The sequence below is a fragment of the Xenopus tropicalis genome, chromosome 4 (assembly GCF_000004195.4).
Source record: "Xenopus tropicalis strain Nigerian chromosome 4, UCB_Xtro_10.0, whole genome shotgun sequence".
In the NCBI taxonomy this organism is placed as follows: Eukaryota; Metazoa; Chordata; class Amphibia; order Anura; family Pipidae; genus Xenopus; species Xenopus tropicalis.
The window spans coordinates 41,987,861-42,012,259 of NC_030680.2; the positions used below are offsets into that span (position 1 = coordinate 41,987,861).

Consider the following 24,399-nt stretch of genomic DNA (forward strand, 5'->3'; position numbering starts at 1 on the left):
CTATGCCCACCTCCAGGTCATTAATAAACAAGTTAAAAAGCAAAGGACCAAGGACTGACCCCTGCGGTACTCCACTAACCACACTGGCCCAATTAGAAAATGTTCCATTTACAACCACTCTTTGTACTCTATCCTTCAGCCAGTTCTCTATCCAATTACAAATATTATGTTCTAGGCCAATATTCCTTAATTTGATCATTAACCTTCTGTGAGGTACTGTATCAAACGCTTTAGCAAAGTCCAAGTAGATGACATCAACTGCCATTCCAGCATCAAGGTTCCTACTCACCTCCTCATAAAAGGCGACGAAATTAGTCTGGCAAGATCTGTTACGCATAAAACCATGCTGGCACAAACTAATAGTATTGTGAACTGCAATGTATTCAAGTACCCTATCCCTTATTACCCCTTCCAAAAGTTTTCCTACTACTGATGTCATACTAACAGGCCTATAGTTTTCAGGCTGAGAACGGGATCCCTTTTTAAATAATGGCACCACATTAGCAATCCGCCAGTCTCTCGGCACCATGCCAGACCTCAATGAATCCTGAAAAATTAAGTGAAGAGGTTTGGCAATCACAGCGCTCAGCTCATTTAATACCCTGGGATGAATCCCATCCGGCCCTGGACCTTTGTTTACCTTTACATGTTCAAGTCTCTTTTGAATTTCCTCCCGAGTGACCCATGCGTCAGTAGCTAAATTACTAGAACTGGGCATATTACAAGGGAAGCCTTCATTATCTGGCTCCTCAGATGTATAGACAGATGAAAAATAAGAGTTCAAAATTTCAGCTTTTTCCCCGTTCTCATCAACCAACTTACCCCCCCGTGATAATAAAGTTCCCACCCCTTCTTGCTTCATTTTTTTACTATTCACATAATTAAAAAATAATTTTGGATTCTTTTTACTCCTAGCTGCAATATCCCTTTCCATTTCTATTTTAGCTTGCTTGATAGCTTTTTTGCATGCTTTATTTGCTTCCTTGTACCTGATGAAAGTTTCTGCTGTCCCAGCTAACTTGAATGCCCTAAAAGCACGTTTTTTCTTACCAACCTCGACAATAACACTTTTATTCAGCCATAAAGGTTTTGCTTTGCGATGCCTCTCCTTGCTTACAAGGGGGATATACTGTTGTGTATACCTACAAAACAATGTTTTAAAGATGTTCCATTTTCCTTCTGTGTCTAACCCCATGAAAAGCCTTTCCCAGTTGACACATTGCAGAGATGCCCTTATACTGGCAAAGTCTGCACGTCTAAAATTGAGCGTTTTAGTTACTCCCTTATAGCGCTGTCTCTGCAGCATTATCTCAAAGGAGTGCTCTGTAAAGGGGAAGAATAACCCCCTCCTCCCGTGAATCTATACCCCTTTTAATACAGCTCAAAACCTTGTTTGCCCTTGCAGCTTCTGCCTGGCATTGCTTGCTACAGCCAAGTTTATTATCTACAAGGACTCCAAGGTCCTTCTCCATTATGGATTTGCCTAGTGCAGTCCCATTAAGGGTATACGGGGCTTGCATATTTTTACATCCCAGGTGCATGACCTTACATTTATCCACATTAAATCTCATCTGCCACTTAGCCACCCAGATTACCAGTTGGTCAAGATCCTGCTGCAAGGATGCCACATCCTGGATAGAATTGACTGAGCTTTGTGTTTTGTGCATTTGCACTCTAATGACCAAAAATTGTAGAAAAATTTGCCTCATAAGAAACAATAGGGCTGATTCACTAAAGTGCAAAATAATGTGTGTTATTTATAGCGTGCGTTAAAAATGTTATCGCGTGCGTTAAAAATTTTATCGCGTCTAAATTATTGCGACTTATCGCATGATTCACTATAAGCATACTTGCGCTATCTTACGCGCAATATTGCATACGTTATTTAACTCGCGAAGACTATTTTTATGTGGTATTTGACGGTACATACGCTAAATAACGCATGCGTATAGTCGCCGCATATAAATAGTAGCTTATAAATAGTGTATATAAATTATCGCCACATATAAATAGTGTATATAAATAGTAGCCACATATAAATGGTAGCATATAAATAGTAGATGCTTATAAATAGTAGCCACTAGTGATGAGCAAATGTGTTCTGGTTATCTTTGGTGAAAAATTAGCAAATCTTTCAAAGATCCACGAAACGGCAAAAATGTTGTGTGGGCAAAAAAATTGTTGCCCGCGACTATTATTTTTTGACGCCTGTGTCATTTTTTGAACGTGCGGTGAATTTTTGTGTGGCGAATTTTTTCATGCGTTTTGCCATTAGCAGATTGTTTTGCGAAACGCATGAAAAAATTTGCCGCGAAAAAATTCGCCGCACATCCAAAAATTTGCTGCGAATCCATGCCTGCCGAAACATTTCATCACTTGTAGCCGCATATAAATAGTAGTGCGAATGAACGCACGCCATGTTAGCCATACACACCAATACTTGCGGAAAATTACTGTATTAAAAATGACCATTTCGCTGCAAACTGGAGGCTGCATCACTCTAGGGGAAACACAGACTTGAATAAATAACACTGCAAAGTTCATATTTTATTGCCAAAAGTTCATTAACTGTACTTTTCTATAATTGTCGCCTACCTGAAGTAGGTGTTAATTTTCTCATAGCCTAATGCGATATTTAGTCCGCCTTACTGTTTGTGAATTATGCGTTAGTATTCTGTTCTGTGCGCTAATTAACGCATGCGTTAAAACTACCGCATGCGGTTGCGCGAAAAATAACGCATGCGATATGGCGACTTAACGCACGCGATAATACTATAGTGAATCGCACACTAATTATCGCACTTTAGTGAATCAACCCCAATGTAACCAGTTTACAAGAAGTTACATTTAGTTCAGCTATGATATAGTTACATAGTTTATTTGAGTTTTTGGCAATCATATATATATGTAACCATCTGCACCTTGGTGCAGTCCAATATGCTTAAAGACATGCATATTGCAAAAAGGTTCAGACAAACAGGCCATGTCATCACTTTCAGCTTTTTTTTTTTGCGCGCTATGTGTAAACTACTTTGCTCAGAGAAAGGGTTAATTTTTTTTGCAATTTTGCAAAACATGGCCAGACATGTGTTAATAAAAACTGCAGACTCAGCCACTCTAGACCAAGTCAGCAGACCCTTGTATGGGGCACTTGGAACTGCCTGTACTATTGCTATATGGAACATAATTTGCCCAGATATCTATTGGGTGTTTTAGAAAATCCCTTTGGTGAGCACTGGTGAGAAAGGGTCAGTTCATCCTGGATAGGCCCTGTGCATGGATGGGCAAACTAATAAGAGAGCCGCAGATTTGGTGACATCTGGTATTGTCCCCAATACCTCACCAAAAATGAATTTTTCAGTAAAACGTTTTTTTACATACAATGCTCACTGGTGCAAGCATAAAAATTGTTTAGAAATTCCAATTTCTGGGTTTCCAAAAAGCTATAATAAATTTATACAAATGGTACATTTTTGCATTACAAACGTTTATCTGTTAATGACTTTTGTTAGATTTCCCTGAAAGATTGCTGTAAATATATACATATATATATATATTGTAACAACTATTACATATTATGAATTATTAAATCTAAAATGAGTAAAGTATGTGCTTGTGTGATGTACAAATTGTAACTCTGTAACAGAATCCTGTAACTTCCTTAACTACCTCTACCTCTACCACTACAGAAAGGCAGAGATACAAGAAGTAAAAGGGGCCCAGCATTACTTCTGTAAACAGTTAAAGACAAGTATAGATAACCAGAGTACATAAAATGCAGCCATTAACTTTCTACTTATCTCTCATCATTTCTCAATTGACTGCTGTTAGCAATCAGTATCAAATGCAATTCCTACCACTCTAAACAAAAACACAAGACCGGAATATCCATGTCCTAGTATATCTAGAAATATGGAACTAATTGACCGATGTGTCCAGACAAATAAAAGCTTGTTGCAATATAAATCTCTGTCATCTGCATCAAAGCTCTGCTATTTGGTTAAGTGTGCTTGCACAGTACCATCATTTATGCAAAAAACACACACAAAAAAATCTTTTGTCAGCATTGCAACACAGCAGCTTTGATTAATATCCACCTAATTTATTGTCATGTCAAGTATGTTCTCACAAGTAAAACATTTATGGTTTGTTTGGTGAAAATAGCCAGTCATTGTATTTGATCAAACAGTAGGTCAAAGAAATGTAAAAAACATTTTCTGGGGGTATATTTTTGTTACTGATATTAGACCATGATTTTGTTCATTCACATCCAACTATCACACAATCAGTGATAAATTAAAAAAACCACACGCACAAGTAGGGAATCTTGTGGGGATACTACCAAATCTACACTACACTATTCTACACCTACATTACCTACACTACACCATTCTGAATTCAGAGCCGGATTTCTTGGGAAAATCCCAGAGGCCGCCCTGATTCACCACCCCCCTCAGGATTGCGAATGGGCACTGGAGACAGGACGCTCTTAAGTTTTCTGTGCATCCTGTTCCCAGTGCTCCGTATACGAGCAAAATTAGGCACGATGCATGCCACCCCTAATTTTGTGGCACCATAGGCCTGGGTCTTTGTGGTCTCGCCATAAGTCTGAGCCTATCTGAATTGAGAAAGCCAGTTGGATGACTGGCAAAACGTCTTCAAGAAAAACACAGCACAAACAAAGTCCAGTTGATTTGACTTATTACTACTACACTACAATATATTTTCTGTTCTAGCCCACTACTGCACACAAAAAGAGTATGTACACACACATACAACACACAATTTATATTGTATATCTATCACGACTTTATCTCTAAAACAAATTCACATTAAAACTTTAAAATTTTAAATTAAAATTCTGATTCTGCTTTATTAACATATCAGTGCAACATTTTAACTATTTGATCAAATATCGGTCATTTCAGTCCTGGCATTATGCAAACTTTACTTAAAGAAAAATGATATTTTTAAAGTTTACAATTTTTTGAGATTTCTCAATTGCAAAAGATCTTAAAATTCTGAATTTTGGCAAATAAAAACTACTAGACTTCTATAGAACAACAAACGCTAGCTTCTTCCTAGTCGGGATGCTTCCTGGGGGTTCCTGGTAGGGATGCACAAAACTCACTTTTTTGGGATTAATGAGAATTCTGAATTTGCATATGCAAATTAGTGTTAAAGGAACAGTAACACCAAAAAATGAAAGTGTATAAAAGTTACTAAAATATAATGTGCTGCTGCCCTGCACTGGTAAAAGTTGTGTGTTTACTTCAGAAAGTCTACTATAATTGATATAATAAGCTGCTATGTAGCCATGGAGGCAGCCATTCAAAGGAGAAAAGGCACAGGCACATAGCAGATAACAGATAAATTGTATTCTACAGAACTTATCTGTTATCTGCTATGTAACCTGTGCCTTTTCTCCTTTTTTCCAGCTTGAATGGCTGCCCCCATGGCTACACAGCAGCTTATTATATCAATTATAGTAGTGTTACTGTAGCAAACACACCAGTTTTAACAGTGCATTATATTTTTATTACTTTAAAGCTCTTTCATTTTTTGGTGTTACTGTTCATTTAAAAAAGGGTGGTGGAATTTGCAGTTTCCTTAATGGTGTGACCTAAATTCACATGGTTTTAAGGGTTCAGTTCAGCCAGGCACTCATATTTGGCCAAATCCAAGTATTTTTTGGCCAAATGTAAACAGAATTAGGAGGAATCCAGGATTTGTACATCTCTCATTCCTAAACTTCTATAGAACCAATAACTAGAAGAAGACTTTTAAGATTGAAGCCATTTTATTTATCAAATGTTTTAAAAGTCAGATTTGTAAAAATGAATGCAGCAATTCAATTTCTGTTGTATTCAAGTTTTTATTTCCCAAGATAATGCAAGTTTTTCTGTAAATGTTAGCGATTGGAAAAAAAAAAAAGATGCTCCTAGCTCTCTGTGGTGCACTGTTGCAATCAGTGTGCCCTATTGGATGTATATTCTTGAGCACTGTGTAGAAAGGTTTAATCATTTTGTATTTACTGATTAAATACGAAAACGGCTACACGTGGACAGTTTGTTGGAATAACTGAATCTTACAGGCAGTACTGCTTTTGCAGCAATATATACTGTATCACACTGTATTAATGTGTATCAAAAGCCAAGGGAAGTCAGGAGTGCCTTAACACTGCAAGTGATGGAGCTAAAACACATGACAACAATTTAATTCAATATTGAATATGCATTAAAAAGTAAACATCCAGATAATTATAACATAATGTTGCATATTTATTAAAATTGAAAATATTTACAGGATATCTTTGCTTGATGTCTAATGTCTTCAAAATAAGACTCCTTCAAGCATCCTTTCTTCTCACAATTGCCATGTTGGCTATGTACAAGCCAGGAAAGTTTTCAGGTAAATCTCTGAAGCAGTGTTAGCAGCTTGACCTGCCAGAGTGTTGCTATGTGAAACTAATGTGTATCTTCATTTACAGGATATCTTTGCTGGATTTCTTCACAGTCGGATATCTTCAAGGTCAGGCTCCTTCAGGCATTCAAGGCCTGTTATCCTTTCTTCTCAGAGTTGCCATGTTGGATACTTACAAGCCAGGATAAAGTTTTCAGGTAAGTCTCTAAAGCATTGTTGAAGTTTTACCTGCCTGAGTATTGCTGATGTAATAGTAATGTGTGTCTTTATTTACAGGATGTCTTTGCTGGACTTCTTCACAGTCAGATTTCTTCAAAGTCAGACTCCTTCAAGCATTCAAGGTCAGTGTTAGGGGTCTGACCTGCCAATGTGTTGAAATTGTACTAATGTGTATATTTATTTGCTGGATTTCTTCACAGTCAGATATTTTTTCAAGTTGAATTCTTCAAGTCAAGTCATCCATTCTCCCAAGTATCATCTTGAATGATAACAAGCCTGGAAATAGGTAAGTTACACATGCAGCAATGTATTTGGTTCTAACAAGATTTTTCTTTATTGTAGGATTTTTCACGGCCAAGTGTGTACTGACTGATTTTATTCAAAAAGATTTTCCATTTCTCAGGCTGAGAACACTAATACTAATTTTGGTGGCTTGAAAATCACATGGGGCAATAATATTATTTCTAAAATTAGGTAAGCTCTGAAAAGAAATGTTGCTGTGCTAGTATGTGCGGCACTCATTGTGTATAACTGTGCATCTGCCTGTTTTTTTCTGCTATGAATATGATGAGGACAGTATTAGTTAACTATCCAATGACATGGCAGGAATTTGCTGCTGAATTAGCAATAAAAAAATACATTCTTGAAAAGATACAGTGTTAGGTATTATGATACTTCATGTTGCCTTTCCCTATCTCATGTATACAGCTTTTTCCCTAATTGTGATTAGCAGATTGACATATTGAAGTAGCTTGGCCAGAATTTGATTGATCCTCTCTAATCTACTATAAAAACATTATTATCATTATTATTAACATTTACTTCTAACATGCTCATACATTCCAAATCTGAATAATATTTAATACTCTCACTTCTGATGTCCAAACACTAGTATGATGTTTGACACTAGTAAACAATAACTCAAGAAACATAAAATATGGCTGCAGATGGGGTATCAAACAAAGCGGTGCCTTTCTGTCATTTCTTTCTATTTGTGCTATGCTTAAATGACAGCAAAGCATTAAACATTTTGCAACATGCATATTTATATATGATATATCAATATGATATATGTATGTACAGGTTAAGTCTCTGTGAATGAAAGGGAAAATATACCTCCCTTTGACTTGAGCTCATGAGAAAAGGTATGTAAACACTGCCTAAACATTCATAAATATAACACAATTTTTACACAAACATATCACATTCCACAGATTATGAGACCATGATGCTCTTACAAACCATTTCCCAGCATCCCTTAGGGTCACAGAGTAATGCAGACCCTCCCTCAAATTGCATCATTGGGAAGTAATGGATTCTGGGGTTTGAAGTCCTTCTGCTTTACATAGTGGGAGGTCCAAAGATTTTGAGTGACCTCAAGACTCAAAATTCTCCACATCACAGTGGAACAAGGTGAGAGAAGGTTGCATTATAGTGTGAAATTAAGGGAGGGAGGAACTCATCCTTGTGAACAGAGACAGACTATCATGGATTCCTTTCTGTCTGTGAAATTTGGTTTATGTAAAAATATAATTTATATTTATTTCAGCTTCAGTTTATGCACCTTCAACATAAACTTAACTGAATGAGCTCATAATAAAAAGGGGGCCATATTAACCCTCTTTAATGCATACAGGCAATGGAGCATACTTAACAGCAAAATCAGACCATGAAACACATATACAGGTATGGGACCTGTTATCCAGAATGTTTGGGACCTGGGATTTTCTGGATAAAGGATCTTTTTAATTTGGATCTCTATAACGTACGTACTGATAAAAATCAAAGGTGCCATTGCATGGATGATGATCCTGCATGTAAATAAGCCTGTCAGTTTTACATATATTAAACTCCCATTTGTAATGTTTTATATACCCCCTGCTAAACTGAACATAAAACACATTTCCATGCCATTAATTATATCATTTTTACCTCCTTCTCATGTTCTTTTCCCATAATCCTTCCATCAGGTATAGGCTATGTAGAAATGAATATACCACCAAAGCCTAATAACGGTTGATGTGTTTCTCTCAACTAGTTTTAACATGTCATGTACAAGGACCAATTTTTAAAAACATTCCAGTTTCTGTGTCATGTTTTGTATGTTACCCGAATAATAGAAAAATATCTAAAGCTGTATGAATAAATCATTTTCTCTGAAAGGAAATGTTTTTCATCATGTTATAAATCTATATGGAAATAATCTATAGATTGCAGTGAACTCAGTGGGGACTTTTAACAACCCTGTAAAAATACTTCTTACGTCTTTACTTCTGTAAGACATAAAACTTTCTCAACTCAGGATAAAGTATGCCATAAACATTAGTAAATTGGTGCAACTGCACAGTTAGAAATTTGTTCTTCACAAAGCGGCAGGCCATAATTTTACTTGTAAAACACTTAAAACTCTAAATGACCTTTTTATGTTTAATTCAAGCTAAAAGCTTCAGCCAGTGTAACTATGGTTTCTATCACTAATGTTTAACAATAAAATTGTGTGATCATACAGAAAAATACCACAGATAGCAGTGATTGTGATTAAAAGTTTCACATAAATAATGCAACTGGCATTGCTTCTACAAATTTAATTTACTTTTTAAAAAAAAAAAAAAAAAAAAAAAAAGCTGCTTTTAAGGTCACTAATAACTTCATTAGCACAAAGCCGAATATAAAGCCAAAACCTCTGAATAACATACATGGACCTAAAAATCAAATTTGTCACTGTGAATATGTTGTGTTTCCATTTTATCACTTTAAATGGTGGCAAAAAGATCATTTTTCTCTCTTCAAAGTCATGATGCAAAATTAATTTGATTCTCTAAGTTTGTATCATGTTATTATGATTCCATCTCCCATAGTCAGGGGCAAACTCAGCCACCCACTTGCCTATCAATCCCAGCTCCCCTCCCACTCCCCTACCTGTGTGTCACCATAGAGCAGGGTTTTACATGCAAAATGGAGGATGCAGACCCTGTGGACCCCCTGCGATCATGTGTGGGATCTTGCTTCCTCTATTGTTACGCCACTGCAAAGAGTCCATTTTAACAATCCTATTGGGTTTATTTAATGTTTAAATGATTTTTAGCAGACTTGAGTCATGGAGATAAAATTACGGAAAGATCTTTTATCAGAAAACCACAGCTCCCAAGCAGTCTCGATAAGAAGGCCCATACCTATAATATACAATGTAGTTCCTACTGGAAACACACACATAGATGGGTTAAACATAGAAATATTTTGTGTGCCATGGTCAGAACTGAATTCAGACATCAGTGTCAAGCATTACTCCTATTTTAAAAGGGCTTAGTAAAGCTGTAACACTGCCATATAAGATTGTACAGTGCTGCGTATCGTTGTAGCACTTTATAAATAAAGTTATACATACATACATAGACTGCCACAGTTTATATATGAGTTGTATAGACGGAAGCATCATGTGCATTACAGGGAATGTCTGAGGCAATTTGAGTTTCACTATGCAGAATATATCCCAAAACCCTGGTTTTCTTTCAGTTTTTGGAAAGTACATCTACCAGTGTTCATGAATATATTAAATCTGCAATATATATATGTATTTATTTATTTTCATTTATATAGAGTGCTGTTTTATCTAAACAAACAAACAAACAAACACATATTGCAATGCAGCCATTCTTTACATATGTTGTCTTATTTTAAATCACCAACATTTGCCTAATATGTAGAGTAAAAATTATACTGAGTGCTGTTAAAAATCTGGTCTGTCAATTGTCAGTTTTATTGTTCAAATCATTACAAAATTAGATTGTTTAGATCTGTTTATATATGTTTTATATTTCACTGAACTTGTAATTACCACAGAATGAAACTGCAGCTTTAATGTTGTCATTTGTTTCCAATCCTGATGTTAATTGACCCTCATTTACATTCAGTTATTAGGACATAACAGAGCAAAGTAAAAACATATGGGTATGTGTGCATGACCATACTGGTAAGCATACTCCAAGAGAAGGAGGGGAAAAAAATCTTCATTTGAAAAAAAAGGAAGCAACAAAAAACACCCCTTGAGTTTTAAGAAGTTCAGAGTATCATTTCCAGTTAATTAATATGTTTTGAGTTGTTTTATATCTTTTTAACACAATTTGTGTATGATGCATTTTGTAAAACATGAAGGTTTTGCCCATGGTCCTTGTTTGTATCTTTTTAACAGCTACTCACAGCTGTCTTCATTTTAAAAGTAATAGGATAAAATTCCATTGCAAACTTTAGTCAGCATGAAAAAATAAAGTTGCATTAAAATATGTGTCTGTGATATATCAAAGTCAATAGCAAAAGTCCTCAAGAGATTTGCAGTGAAAATGTTCTCGTAGGCCTCAGGCCTAACAGAGAGACTTAGAAAAAGGGAGCTTAGGCTTAAGTAAATTAAAACCATAGAACACCAAATCATAGAGAACAGATGACTGTTATCAAAAGGCACCAGGGTGGAGGCTTATGTTACTATTTACAATCCTGATGTTTCAAAACATGGTTCTGTATGGTTAAGGACTAGCAAGAGAACAAATGAAAAAGCATTTGAAGAACCACAGGGCTCATAAATCTGAAACACTAACATAAGTGTGGATGTGTCATGAAGAAAATGCCTTTGTTTATAATGAACAGTTAAGGTGGAAATAGAACCGCCCATCAAATTCGACATTTCCTTAAATGCTTCATATCTAGTGTGGATATCTAATCATCTAAAAGTTACAGTCTACTAGTTTAATTTGCATCTGTTGCATAGCAGGAATCTTTATTAATCCATAGGTTGCTCTATAGCAGGCATTTTTGCTGGTGCACAGCATTGCACATGACCCAGGCATCATCCACAGCATCCTCACGCTAAAAACTCTCTAACCAATAAAATGCGTGACACTATCATCTTGGAATGATACTGGCCACAGCTTTATTAATTTTAGCAATACAATTCCAAGCATCACAATTTATTAATATACAAATCATCATTTACATCATTTATAACAAAACTTATTAAACATTGTAAATATTATATAACATACAACATCATGTAACATCCATATAACTTGAGCCCCTGTCAGTCTGCCCCTACTTACCTGAAGCACTATCCTCCAGCCGTAAAGCCTCCTAGCCCAGAGGATAGGCCGCCAAACCGTACTTACAAAAAAGACTCCACCTTACCGGGAGCCCCCGCCATCACCTTTTAGTATTTCCCCTGTAATACATCTGCAACAATGGCCACCCACCTTAGGGGTTAAACCATCCCACCAAGGTAAGCCTCTCTTACCGGCCCAAATATTTACCCGGCAGACTGGCAAGGGCCCGCCCACAAATATCCTTCTAAAATATTTTAGCCCCCAATTTGGCTATGTCCCCGCTAACTGACTATAACTCGTGTACCCCGGCCCTTGTTGGCCACATTTGTGACAACTAAGAAAAAACAAACCCGAACAAGATTACCACCCCCTTTCTAGGGAGGGCGGGTGGGGAACTTTGCTTTCCTACTTGCTTCCACAAAATGGTTGCAAGTTCACCATGCCTCACGCTAAAGATGGCCACCTACTCCTCCCCCCAGCCTTAACCCTTCCCACTCACTTAAACCCCTCTATTGGGCATGGGATGGGCCTGGGTCATGCTGCCCCTCCTCCAAGCAGGGTTGCTATCCGTGGCTTACTTCCCCTTAAAACCAAGTGCTGTGCATTCTGTGGAATAAAATAATAATAATTAAAATAATAATCAGTAGGCCTGATATACGATAAGAATACAATTCACTCTGCAGCATACATATGGCGTGGTTATCAATAAATAGGATAAGCGATTTAATGGTGTTCAATTCTGAAGGGATAAGTGGGCTGTATACAAAAAGAGAGGGGGATTGATCAATGCACATTCCCTGGTCCCGTTTCATAAGTAAATTATCTATGCTAGTGCATGTGTTTACAAAAACAGGGGTTTTTAGTTACAAAATTATGATCATAAGATTGGTAAGCCACCATACCACGTCAAGGTAAACCCCTTATGGTGGTCCTATCTATTTACCTCTGGTCATATTTTTCAAAGGCTGGCACTCCCGTGCACTGTTGACATTCTTGACCTGGGGGCTGGTTTGAGTCAGAGGGCTTAGTCACTCCCATGCCTTCAGCTTTTATAGAGAGAGATTGCCAGGACCACAGCTTGGTTCTACAGGCTTAATCCTCCCCCGCTTGCGGCTTGTAAAGGATAAGACTGCCCGTTAACCAACACCCATTTTATTAAAGGCATAAGACCACCATTAAAGGGACGGGTGTGGGGGTGCTAACCCACATGGAATTTTGGCCATTCTTCCTGCAGAATAACTCTACAGGCAACAGTGCACGGGAGTGCCAGCCTTTGAAAAATATGACCAGAGGTAAATAGATAGGACCGCCATACGGGGTTTACCTTGACGTGGTATGGTGGCTTACCAATCTTATGATCATAATTTTGTAACTAAAAACCCCTGTTTTTGTAAACACATGCACTAGCATAGATAATTTACTTATGAAACTGGGGACCAGGGAATGTGCATTGATCAATCCCCCTCTCTTTTTGTATGCTTGTAGTTAATTTGGCCAGATCAGTCACACTTCCATTGTATTTGCATACTCTATTTAGCCTTGGAGTGCTCCCACAACTCTGTGTATATAAGTGGGCTGTACTATTGATACAGCATTTGCTGCAGAACCTAAAGACTTCCAATGGTCAAATGAAATGTACTGTATTTTGCCACTGATTTGTGCATATCACACAATGCAAGTATGCAGGGTACCTGTTGCATTTATATTATTATATTTAAGAAAAGATACCTAACAGTAAAGATATTTAACAAGTATCTATAAAATAGCAACATATTCTACAGCACTGTAGAATAGAAGTGATTTTGTATTTATATCAAACATACTGGTTACATACAAATACTTACTAATTGAAAAGATGAAAAGATCCCTCCTCATTAGAACAATCTACAATGAGACGGGGGTATGAACAAAGGTTTTATCTCATATAAACACGCAATTTATTCATGTTTAAATGAATATTCCAACTACAGAAGAGTTGGGGGAGAATTGTGAAGCCTAAATAGTTCGGTGGAGAGACTAATTTTTAAAGGTGAGAATGAGAGTGCTGGGTATTAATTTATATATAAAATACAGTGATGATCTTGAGTGGTGTGAAGATGAACCAGATTTTTCAAGTTTATACAAGAGCTAAAAATGTGCAATGAGAACTTTACATCTAAATTTAAAGGGCAAACTATATCTCAGAAAAACAAAAAATATATCAAACAGCCTATATTTCAAAATTCATATTCAAATTTTTATAGATCATTAGATCTTAATTGATTTTCACATTAATTTACGGTCTTTTTGAGTGAGCACACAAAGTAGTTAAAATATGGTAAATTATATATTTTTTGATATGTACATCCCTTAACCATAAATCCGTTATTCAGAAAGCTCCAAAATTTTCCTTCCAAACATGCTGTACCATTTAACACTATATGGATTTAAGGCTGTACACCAAGGTAGGGTGGGTGCCAAGGATGCCGGATGCGATGCGGAGGAGGGCGTAGCCTGCGCTCGGCGGATAGAAGACGTGTTCTGAGGCTTAGAACATGTCTTCTATCCGCCGAGCGCAGGCCACGTCCCCCGTTAATTTTTTTATTAAAGATATGCCAGAGAGCCAGATGCAGCCATCAAAAGAGCCATATCTGGCTCCCGAGCCATAGGTTCCCTACCCCTGACTTACTACATTAATTTTTACCTTTTAACTGTTTATTTTTGGTAAACTCATGTTATGCTGTTATTGTGTTACTGCTTACCCAACCCCCATCCATTAACCTTTTTAGTGCCATAGGACGTAGATTCTACGTCCTAGGTACCAAGGGACCAAAGTGCCATAGAACGTAGAATCTACGTCCTACAGCACTAACGGGTTTACAAGCGCTGCGCTCGCTTTTAAAGCAGCGCAGCGCTTGTAAAGCCTGCACAACCCCCTAGGCAACGAGCAAGTAAGGACATACTCACCGATCCGGTCCCCCAGCGCCGCCGATCCGGGTCCTCAGCCAATGACAGCAGTGGACACGCATTGATGACATGTCCACTGCTGTCCCTTTAATTGTCGCCGCCCCCGCCGTCGCCTCTTCACTCCTGCTGCCACGTGAGACTGCTGGAGCCACCCTGCTGCCTTCCTGCTGCCTTCCTGCTGGATTGGTCGCCCTGATCGCCTGCCTGCATTGTGTAAGCTGAACTACAACTCTCTAACCACTGTTTATTTTGCTTATTTCTATCTCAACTGTCTAAAATTTTTTTTTTTTTTCCATTTCTTCTTCTATCTTTGTCATTATTACACTTTTACACACATACACACTTATTTACAACTTTCCCAAGCACACACAGACACTTACACACACACTTACACTTACACTTTTTTTTTTTTTTTCTTTCTTTTCTTTTCTTTCTTTCTTTGCTTTCTTTGGCAGTCTTTTTTTTTTACTAAAACTTTATTTCTGATCTTGCTCTATAATTATCTGATTTATTTGGTTGCATTTTAGTGTTTTTTTTGCATTTTCATAATTGATTTCTGTTTTTGAATTATTCTATTGCACTGTAACTTTTGTATTGCTATTGGGTGCTGAATTTGCAGTGACATTGGTGGATCCAGGGCTCTGACCACCGATTTCATTGCAATAATTGTTCTTCTGTTGGTTTGAGTGGTTTTTATTTGAATTTACTGATTTTATGGTGTTTTATCTTTGCATTGTTCTTTATTGTGTATTTAGTGCCCCAAAAAGGTTGCTTTTGCAGTGACATTGGTGGATCCAGGGCTCTGACCACCGATTTCATTGCAATTATTGTTCTTTGATTGCTTTTAGTGGTTTTATTCCATTTTAACTTCATTTGATTTCAGTTGTTCTAGAAAGGTCCAGAGGTGCTAAGATTGTTCTGGTAGTTTCTATTGCCAAGGGTTAGGCTGATGCCACACATGGCGTAGGGCTGATTTTTTCAGCAAGTGGAAAAACGCTTGCCGAAAATTCAGCCCTACGCCTGCTACTTGTGCCTGCACCCGAATGAATGGAATACGCTCGGGTGCAGGCACATGTAGCCGATATACGCATGAAAACGCGAGACTTTGCATTCTCACGCGTTTTCATGCGTATATCGGCTACATGTGCCTGCACCCGAGCGTATTCCATTCATTCGGGTGCAGGCAAAAAAAAAGGTGCAGCCCCAATATTATGCATTTTCAGGTTTGGCGGCCATGTACTTATGTGCACCCATACATATGGGGTATCGTTTTATTCAGGGGAACTTGCAGATTTATGGTTAGTAAGTTTTTGGTAGTTGCCATGGAGATTTTGGGGAGAAATCTAGGTTTGTATCTGGTTTTTCCTTGATTTCTGACCAAAGCGCTGACTTCTGCAAGGGACTGCGGCCACAATTTTCCATGTAGAAAGAGAAGAGTGGTGTCTTTGAATAGCTGAAGCTGTGCACTTTTCATAAATATATAGTTTGCGGGGGTTATTTCACAGGTAGGGGGGTGTTTAGACTAAATAACTGCAGGTAGAGCACATAGAGCACAGACCCCCCTTATGCATTGCCCCTGTTTGGGGGCATTTGGTGGCCACGTTTTTATGTGCACCCATACATATGGGGTATCGTTTTATTCAGGGGAACTTGCAAATTGAGGTTTAGTACGTTTTTGGTAGTTGCCATGGAGATTTTGGGGAGAAATCTAGGTTTGTATCTGGTTTTTCCTTGATTTCTGACCAAAATCTAGGTTTGTATCTGGTTTTTCCTTGATTTCTGACCAAAGCGCTGACTTCTGCAAGGGACTGCGGCCACAATTTTCCATGTAGAAAGAGGAGAGTGGTGTCTCTGAATAGCTGAAGGTGTGCACTTTTCGTAAATATATAGATTGTGGGGGTTATTTAACAGGTAGGGGAGGTTAACACTGAAAAACTGCAGGTAGTGCACATAGAGCGCAGCCCCCAAAATTTCAACTGAAATTGCCCTTATGCATTGCCCCTGTTTTGGGGCATTTGGTGGCCACGTCTTTATGTGCACCCATACATATGGGGTATCGTTTTATTCAGGGGAACTTGCAGATTTATGGTTAGTAAGTTTTTGGTAGTTGCCATGGAGATTTTGGGGAGAAATCTAGGTTTGTATCTGGTTTTTCCTTGATTTCTGACCAAAGCGCTGACTTCTGCAAGGGACTGTGGCCACAATTTTCCATGTAGAAAGAGAAGAGTGGTGTCTCTGAATAGCTGAAGGTGTGCACTTTTCAGAAATATATAGTTTGCGGGGGTTATTTCACAGGTATGGGGGTGTTTAGACTAAATAACTGCAGGTAGAGCACATAGAGCACAGCCCCCCCTTATGCATTGCCCCTGTTTTGGGGCATTTGGTGGCCATGTCTTTATGTGCACCCATACATATGGGGTATCGTTTTATTCAGGGGAACTTGCAAATTGAGGTTTAGTAAGTTTTTGGTAGTTGCCATGGAGATTTTGGGGAGAAATCTAGTTTTTTTATCTGGTTTTTCCTTGATTTCTGACCAAAATCTAGGTTTGTTTCTGGTTTTTCCTTGATTTCTGACCAAAGCGCTGAATTCTGCAAGGGACTGCGGCCACAATTTTCCATGTAGAAAGAGAAGAGTGGTGTCTCTGAATAGCTGAAGGTGTGCACTTTTCGTAAATATATAGATTGTGGGGGTTATTTCACAGGTAGGGGGGTTAACACTGAAAAACTGCAGGTAGAGCAAAGCCCCCCCTTATGCATTGCCCCTGTTTGGGGGCATTTGGTGGCCACGTCTTTATGTGCACCCATACATATGGGGTATTGTTTTATTCAGGGGAACTTGCAAATTGAGGTTTAGTAAGTTTTTGGTAGTTGCCATGGAGATTTTGGGGAGAAATCTAGGTTTTTTATCTGGTTTTTCCTTGATTTCTGACCAAAGCGCTGACTTCTGCAAGGGACTGCGGCCACAATTTTCCATGTAGAAAGAGAAGAGTGGTGTCTCTGAATAGCTGAAGGTGTGCACTTTTCTTAAATATATAGATTGTGGGGGTTATTTCACAGGTAGGGGGGGTTAACACTGAAAAACTGCAGGTAGTGCACATAGAGCGCAGCCCCCAAAATTTCAACTGAAATTGCCCTTATGCATTGCCCCTGTTTTGGGGCATTTGGTGGCCACGTCTTTATGTGCACCCATACATATGGGGTATCGTTTTATTCAGGGGAACTTGCAAATTGAGGTTTAGTAAGTTTTTGGTAGTTGCCATGGAGATTTTGGGGAGAAATCTAGGTTTTTTATCTGGTTTTTCCTTGATTTCTGACCAAAATCTAGGTTTGTATCTGGTTTTTCCTTGATTTCTGACCAAAGCGCTGACTTCTGCAAGGGACTGCGGCCACAATTTTCCATGTAGAAAGAGAAGAGTGGTGTCTCTGAATAGCTGAAGGTGTGCACTTTTTGGAAATATATAGTTTGCGGGGGTTTTTTCACAGGTATGGGGGTGTTTAGACTAAATAACTGCAGGTAGAGCAAAGCCCCCCGTTATGCATTGCCCCTGTTAGGGGGCATTTGGTGGCCACGTCTTTATGTGCACCCATACATATGGGGTATCGTTTTATTCAGGGGAACTTGCAAATTGAGGTTTAGTAAGTTTTTGGTAGTTGCCATGGAGATTTTGGGGAGAAATCTAGGTTTTTTATCTGGTTTTTCCTTGATTTCTGACCAAAATCTAGGTTTGTATCTGGTTTTTCCTTGATTTCTGACCGATGCGCTAACTTCTGCAAGGGACTGCGGCCACAATTTTCCATGTAGAAAGAGAAGAGTTGTGTCTCTGAATAGCTGAAGGTGTGCACTTTTCGTAAATATATAGATTGTGGGGGTTATTTCACAGGTAGGGGGGGTTAACACTGAAAAACTGCAGGTAGTGCACATAGAGCGCAGCCCCCAAAATTTCAACTGAAATTGCCCTTATGCATTGCCCCTGTTTTGGGGCATTTGGTGGCCACGTCTTTATGTGCACCCATACATATGGGGTATTGTTTTATTCAGGGGAACTTGCAGATTAATGGTTAGTAAGTTTTTGGTAGTTGCCATGGAGATTTTGGGGAGAAATCTAGGTTTGTATCTGGTTTTTCCTTGATTTCTGACCAAAGCGCTGACTTCTGCAAGGGACTGTGGCCACAATTTTCCATGTAGAAAGAGAAGAGTGGTGTCTCTGAATAGCTGAAGGTGTGCACTTTTTGGAAATATATAGTTTGTGGGGGTTATTTCACAGGTATGGGGGTGTTTAGACTAAATAACTGCAGGTAGAGCACATAGAGCACAGCCCCCCCTTATGCATTGCCCCTGTTTGGGGGCATTTGGTGGACACGTCTTTATGTGCACCCATACATATGGGGTATCGTTTTATTCAGGGGAACTTGCAAATTGAGGTTTAGTAAGTTTTTGGTAGTTGCCATGGAGATTTTGGGGAGAAATCTAGGTTTTTTATCTGGTTTTTCCTTGATTTCTGACCAAAATCTAGGTTTGTATCTGGTTTTTCCTTAATTTCTGACCAAAGCGCTGACTTCTGCAAGGGACTGCGGCCACAATTTTCCATGTAGAAAGAGAAGAGTGGTGTCTCTGAATAGCTGAAGTTGTCTATTTTTAATCAATATACAGTTTATATGGTTTTTTTCACAGGTAAGGGGCAATTTTGTCTGAAAAGCTTTGAGATGTGCACATAAATTGCAGCCCCATTATTATGCATTGCCCCTGTTTTGGGGCATTTGGTGGCCACGTCTTTATGTGTACCCATACATATGGGGTATTGTTTTATTCAGGGGAACTTGCAGATTGATGTTTAGTAAGTTTTTGGTAGTTGTCATGGAGATTTTGGGGAGAAATCTAGGTTTGTATCTGGTTTTTCCTTGATTTCTGACCAATGCGCTTACTTCTGCAAGGGACTGCGGCCACAATTTTCCATGTAGAAAGAGGAGAGTGGTGTCTCTGAATAGCTGAAGGTATGCACTTTTCAGAAATATATAGTTTGTGGGGGTTATTTTACAGGTGGGGGGGTTAACACCGAAAAACTGCAGGAAGTGCACATAGAGCGCAGCCCCCAAAATTTCAACTGAAATTGCCCTTATGCATTGCCCCTGTTTTGGGGCATTTGGTGGCCACGTCTTTATGTGTACCCATACATATGGGGTATCGTTTTATTCAGGGGAACTTGCAGATTGATGTTTAGTAAGTTTTTGGTAGTTGCCATGGAGATTTTGGGGAGAAATCTAGGTTTGTATCTGGTTTTTCCTTGATTTCTGACCGATGCACTTACTTCTGCAAGGGACTGCGGCCACAATTTTCCATGTAGAAAGAGGAGAGTGGTGTCTCTGAATAGCTGAAGGTATGCACTTTTCAGAAATATATAGTTTGTGGGGGTTATTTTACAGGTAGGGGGGGTTAACACTGAAGAACTGCAGGAAGTGCACATAGAGCGCAGCCCCCAAAATTTCAACTGAAATTGCCCTTATGCATTGCCCCTGTTTTGGGGCATTTGGTGGCCACGTCTTTATGTGTACCCATACATATGGGGTATCGTTTTATTCAGGGGAACTTGCAGATTGATGTTTAGTAAGTTTTTGGTAGTTGCCATGGAGATTTTGGGGAGAAATCTAGGTTTGTATCTGGTTTTTCCTTGATTTCTGACCAATGCGCTGACTTCTGCAAGGGACTGTGGCCACAATTTTCCATGTAGAAAGAGGAGAGTGGTGTCTCTGAATAGCTGAAGGTGTGCACTTTTTGGAAATATATAGTTTGTGGGGGTTATTTTACAGGTAGGGGGGGTTAACACTGAAAAACTGCAGGAAGTGCACATAGAGCGCAGCCCCCAAAATTTCAACTGAAATTGCCCTTATGCATTGCCCCTGTTTTGGGGCATTTGGTGGCCACGTCTTTATGTGTACCCATACATATGGGGTATCGTTTTATTCAGGGGAACTTGCAGATTGATGTTTAGTAAGTTTTTGGTAGTTGCCATGGAGATTTTGGGGAGAAATCTAGGTTTGTGTCTGTTTTTTCCTTGATTTCTGACCAATGCGCTGACTTCTGCACAATTTTCCATGTAGAAAGAGGAGAGTGGTGTCTCTGAATAGCTGAAGGTGTGCACTTTTCAGAAATATATAGTTTGTGGGGGTTATTTTACAGGTATGGGGGGTTAACACTGAAAAACTGCAGGAAGTGCACATAGAGCGCAGCAACCAAAATTTCAACTGAAATTGCCCTTATGCATTGCCCCTGTTTTGGGGCATTTGGTGGCCACGTCTTTATGTGTACCCATACATATGGGGTATCGTTTTATTCAGGGGAACTTGCAGATTGATGTTTAGTAAGTTTTTGGTAGTTGCCATGGAGATTTTGGGGAGAAATCTAGGTTTGTATCTGGTTTTTCCTTGATTTCTGACCAATGCGCTGACTTCTGCAAGGGACTGCGGCCACAATTTTCCATGTAGAAAGAGGAGAGTGATGTCTCTGAATAGCTGAAGGTGTACACTTTTCAGAAATATATAGTTTGTGGGGGTTATTTTACAGGTAGGGGGGGTTAACACTGAAAAACTGCAGGAAGTGCACATAGAGCGCAGCCCCCAAAATTTCAACTGAAATTGCCCTTATGCATTGCCCCTGTTTTGCGGCATTTGGTGGCCACGTCTTTATGTGTACCCATACATATGGGGTATTGTTTTATTCAGGGGAACTTGCAGATTGATGTTTAGTAAGTTTTTGGTAGTTGCCATGGAGATTTTGGGGAGAAATCTAGGTTTTTTATCTGTTTTTTCCTCAATTTCTGACCAAAGTGCTGACTTCTGCAAGGGACTGCGGCCACAATTTTCTATGTAGAAAGAGAAGAGTGGTGTCTCTGAATAGCTGAAGGTGTGCACTTTTCAGAAATATATAGTTTGTGGGGGTTATTTCACAAGTAGGGGGGGTTAACACTGAAAAACTGCAGGTAGTGCACATAGAGCACAGCACCCACATTTTTAGCTGTAATTGCCCTTGTGCATTGCCCCTGCTTTGGAGTGTTTGGTGCCCATGTCTTTATGTGCACCCATACATATTGGGCATCATTTTATTCAGTAGAAATTTGTCTTTCAAATTTGCCTTTGTTAGAAAATTTTTATGAGATTTTTTTTTGTCAAATCCACATTTGATCATGCGTCCAAGTTTACGTTTTAGAAAAAAAAAAAATGTCAAAAAAATGTCAAATTTCACAATGCACTGACAAAAGGTATTTGGCTTTTGAGTGAAAACTACATTGCACCTAGAAACCTGAAGGTCTGTAGTTTCTAAAGATACCAAACATGAGGGGATATTTTAGATTTACATATAAGTTATGCTGCATCAACTGTTACAAGCGCTTTTCCGCTTTGTTCTGGTGTGATATTGTACAAAGTATTTCTTTGGTTTGGGGGTTACTTCTGGACTGGAACTGTGGGGTACCACCACATATTTGGTATCGTTGGACTTGGGAGTATCAGGGCTTTTACAAACAACAAAAAAAAGTGTGTAAAATTAACTTTTCTATGGAAAAAAAACTCAAAATATACAGAAATTTTTCATAATTTTTTTTTTTTTTTACATAATTCACCCAAAATACACATCATATCTCCAGAAAAGTTATAAAATTTGGTATGTATGTCGAAGCCCAATTAGTGACGAAAAAAACGATATATAATTTCCCTAGTTTCATGGAGGTTTTCCTACCAAAAAACATTGTTAAAGCGAATGAGTACAAAATGCTTAAAAAACGTCTGGCACTGGGGGGAACCGAAATGACGAATTCGGCTGGCACTTAAAGGGTTAAATAAGTTGCTGTGAGTCAACAAGCTACAGCACACTATTAGACAAATGAGGACTGAATAATTGATCATGGAAAATCAGCCATCTTTCATTTGAACTAGCTGTTGAAGTGTGGTCATCAAGCTCATTTGTGCACATTTTTGTTGCTACATGGTAAAACATGGTGTATATTTCCTGTTTAGGTTTTTTGTATTTTTGTGTTAACAGCTTTGGGTTAGCTATTACATAATACCACATGTAACATTTCTGCCACTCATACAGTTATTCCAATATTGCCAGAATTGAAGCCAGTGGTACAGGTATATATATTATCCAGAATGCTCGGGACCAAGAGTATTCCGGATAAGGGGTCTTTCCATAATTTGAATCTTCACACCTTAAGTCTTCTAAAAAAACAATAAAACATTAATTAAACTCAGTAGAATTGTTTTGCATCCAATAAGGATTAATTATATCTTAGTTGGGATCCGTTATCCAATTACAAGATTTTTATTATTATTACAGAGAAAAAGGAAATCAGTTTTAAAATTCTGAATCATTTGATTAAAATGGGGTCTATGGGAGAGGGGCTTTCCGTAATTCTGAACTTTCTGAATAATGGGTTTCCGGATAAGGGGTCCCATACCTGTATTAACACACTTGTTGCAAGAGCTCTATTTTTTTCTTTTTCTTGTCTTATTACCAATGTATACAACAAAATGTATTTTTCATTCTTTTTATGTTGTAATGTTCATCTATAGTGATGAGCGAATCTGTCATGTTTCGATTCGCCGAAAAATTTGGGAATCTTTCAAAAGATTCGCGAAACGGTGAAAATGTTGCACGTCAAAAAAAAAGTTGTCGCCGGCGGCTATTCTTTTGTCGTGCGGCTGTTCTTTTATTGCCCGCGGCTGTTGTTTTGTCGCACTGCTATTCTTTTGTCGCCTGCGGCTATTGTTTTGTCGCCCCCGGCTATTGTTTTGTCGCGCAGCTATTCTTTTGTTGCCTGCAGCTATTCTTTTGTCCCGCGAATCCATGCGAATCCATGCCTGGCGAAACATTTCACCCATCACTATTCATCTAGCAATGTGTTCATCTAGTTACCACTGTGCAAAACAATATCAGGTGTAGCTTTCTGACCAATTTCTTCAATGATATATCAAAAGCTATGATGCCAAATTTAGAAATAGTAAGAGAAGTGAACTAAAATGTCTGATTGACCATCACTAAAATATAAATAAGTTACATCTTTTCCTGATATGCTTTATCACCCTTGGCTGGCAAATGGCATAATACATATATATATATATACAGTATATATCTGTTCACAAGCATTGAATTACATTTTATTCTTAGTGTTTCTACATAGCATTGAATTACATTTTCTTCTTAGCTGGGAAAAAGTTTCTAAAAAAACTCTATGCTGTTTGCAAAGAACCTGTCATCCTCTTTTTTCAGAAAAATCCTATCGATTGGGAAGCACACAACCTGATCCTTACAACTTGCAATCTCCAGATGGAATCTGCTGTCATTCATTAAAGTTTCTGAAACTCTCCTACACTTGGTCTTTGTTTTATTCAGTATGTAATTTTACATTTTTTGGACACTTCTCTTTCGCCAACCAGACAGTGTCATCATTACTGTTGTTAGGTACAAAAGGAGGAGTTTGTAATAGAGTTTGGGGAGGTCAGCTAGTAATAAAAAGAAGAGAGAAAGGCAAAGGATTACTCTTTTTACAGTTATTTCATTATACACATTAATGTATGCAGAATTATTCAGACATGGTGGCTGCATGACATGTAGGGTTTATAATATAGGTTTGGTGCCTGAGGCATAGGGAGATTTAGTGACTTGCCCAAAGCAAGCTGATCTAATTTTGTACATTTTGTAAATAGAATGTCTGCTAAGGTTGCCAGGATG

The 24,399-nt window shown here is 38.4% G+C and overlaps 1 long non-coding RNA gene across 1 annotated transcript; it reads left to right on the top strand.

Moving 5' to 3' along the window:
* The first annotated feature begins 6,493 nt into the window (after positions 1-6,493).
* LOC116410553 lies at positions 6,494-24,039 on the top strand. Its single transcript, XR_004222470.1, has 4 exons — positions 6,494-6,620; positions 6,700-6,764; positions 6,843-7,116; positions 23,938-24,039. It is a non-coding gene; the product is annotated as an uncharacterized LOC116410553 (long non-coding RNA).
* The last annotated feature ends 360 nt before the right edge of the window (positions 24,040-24,399 follow it).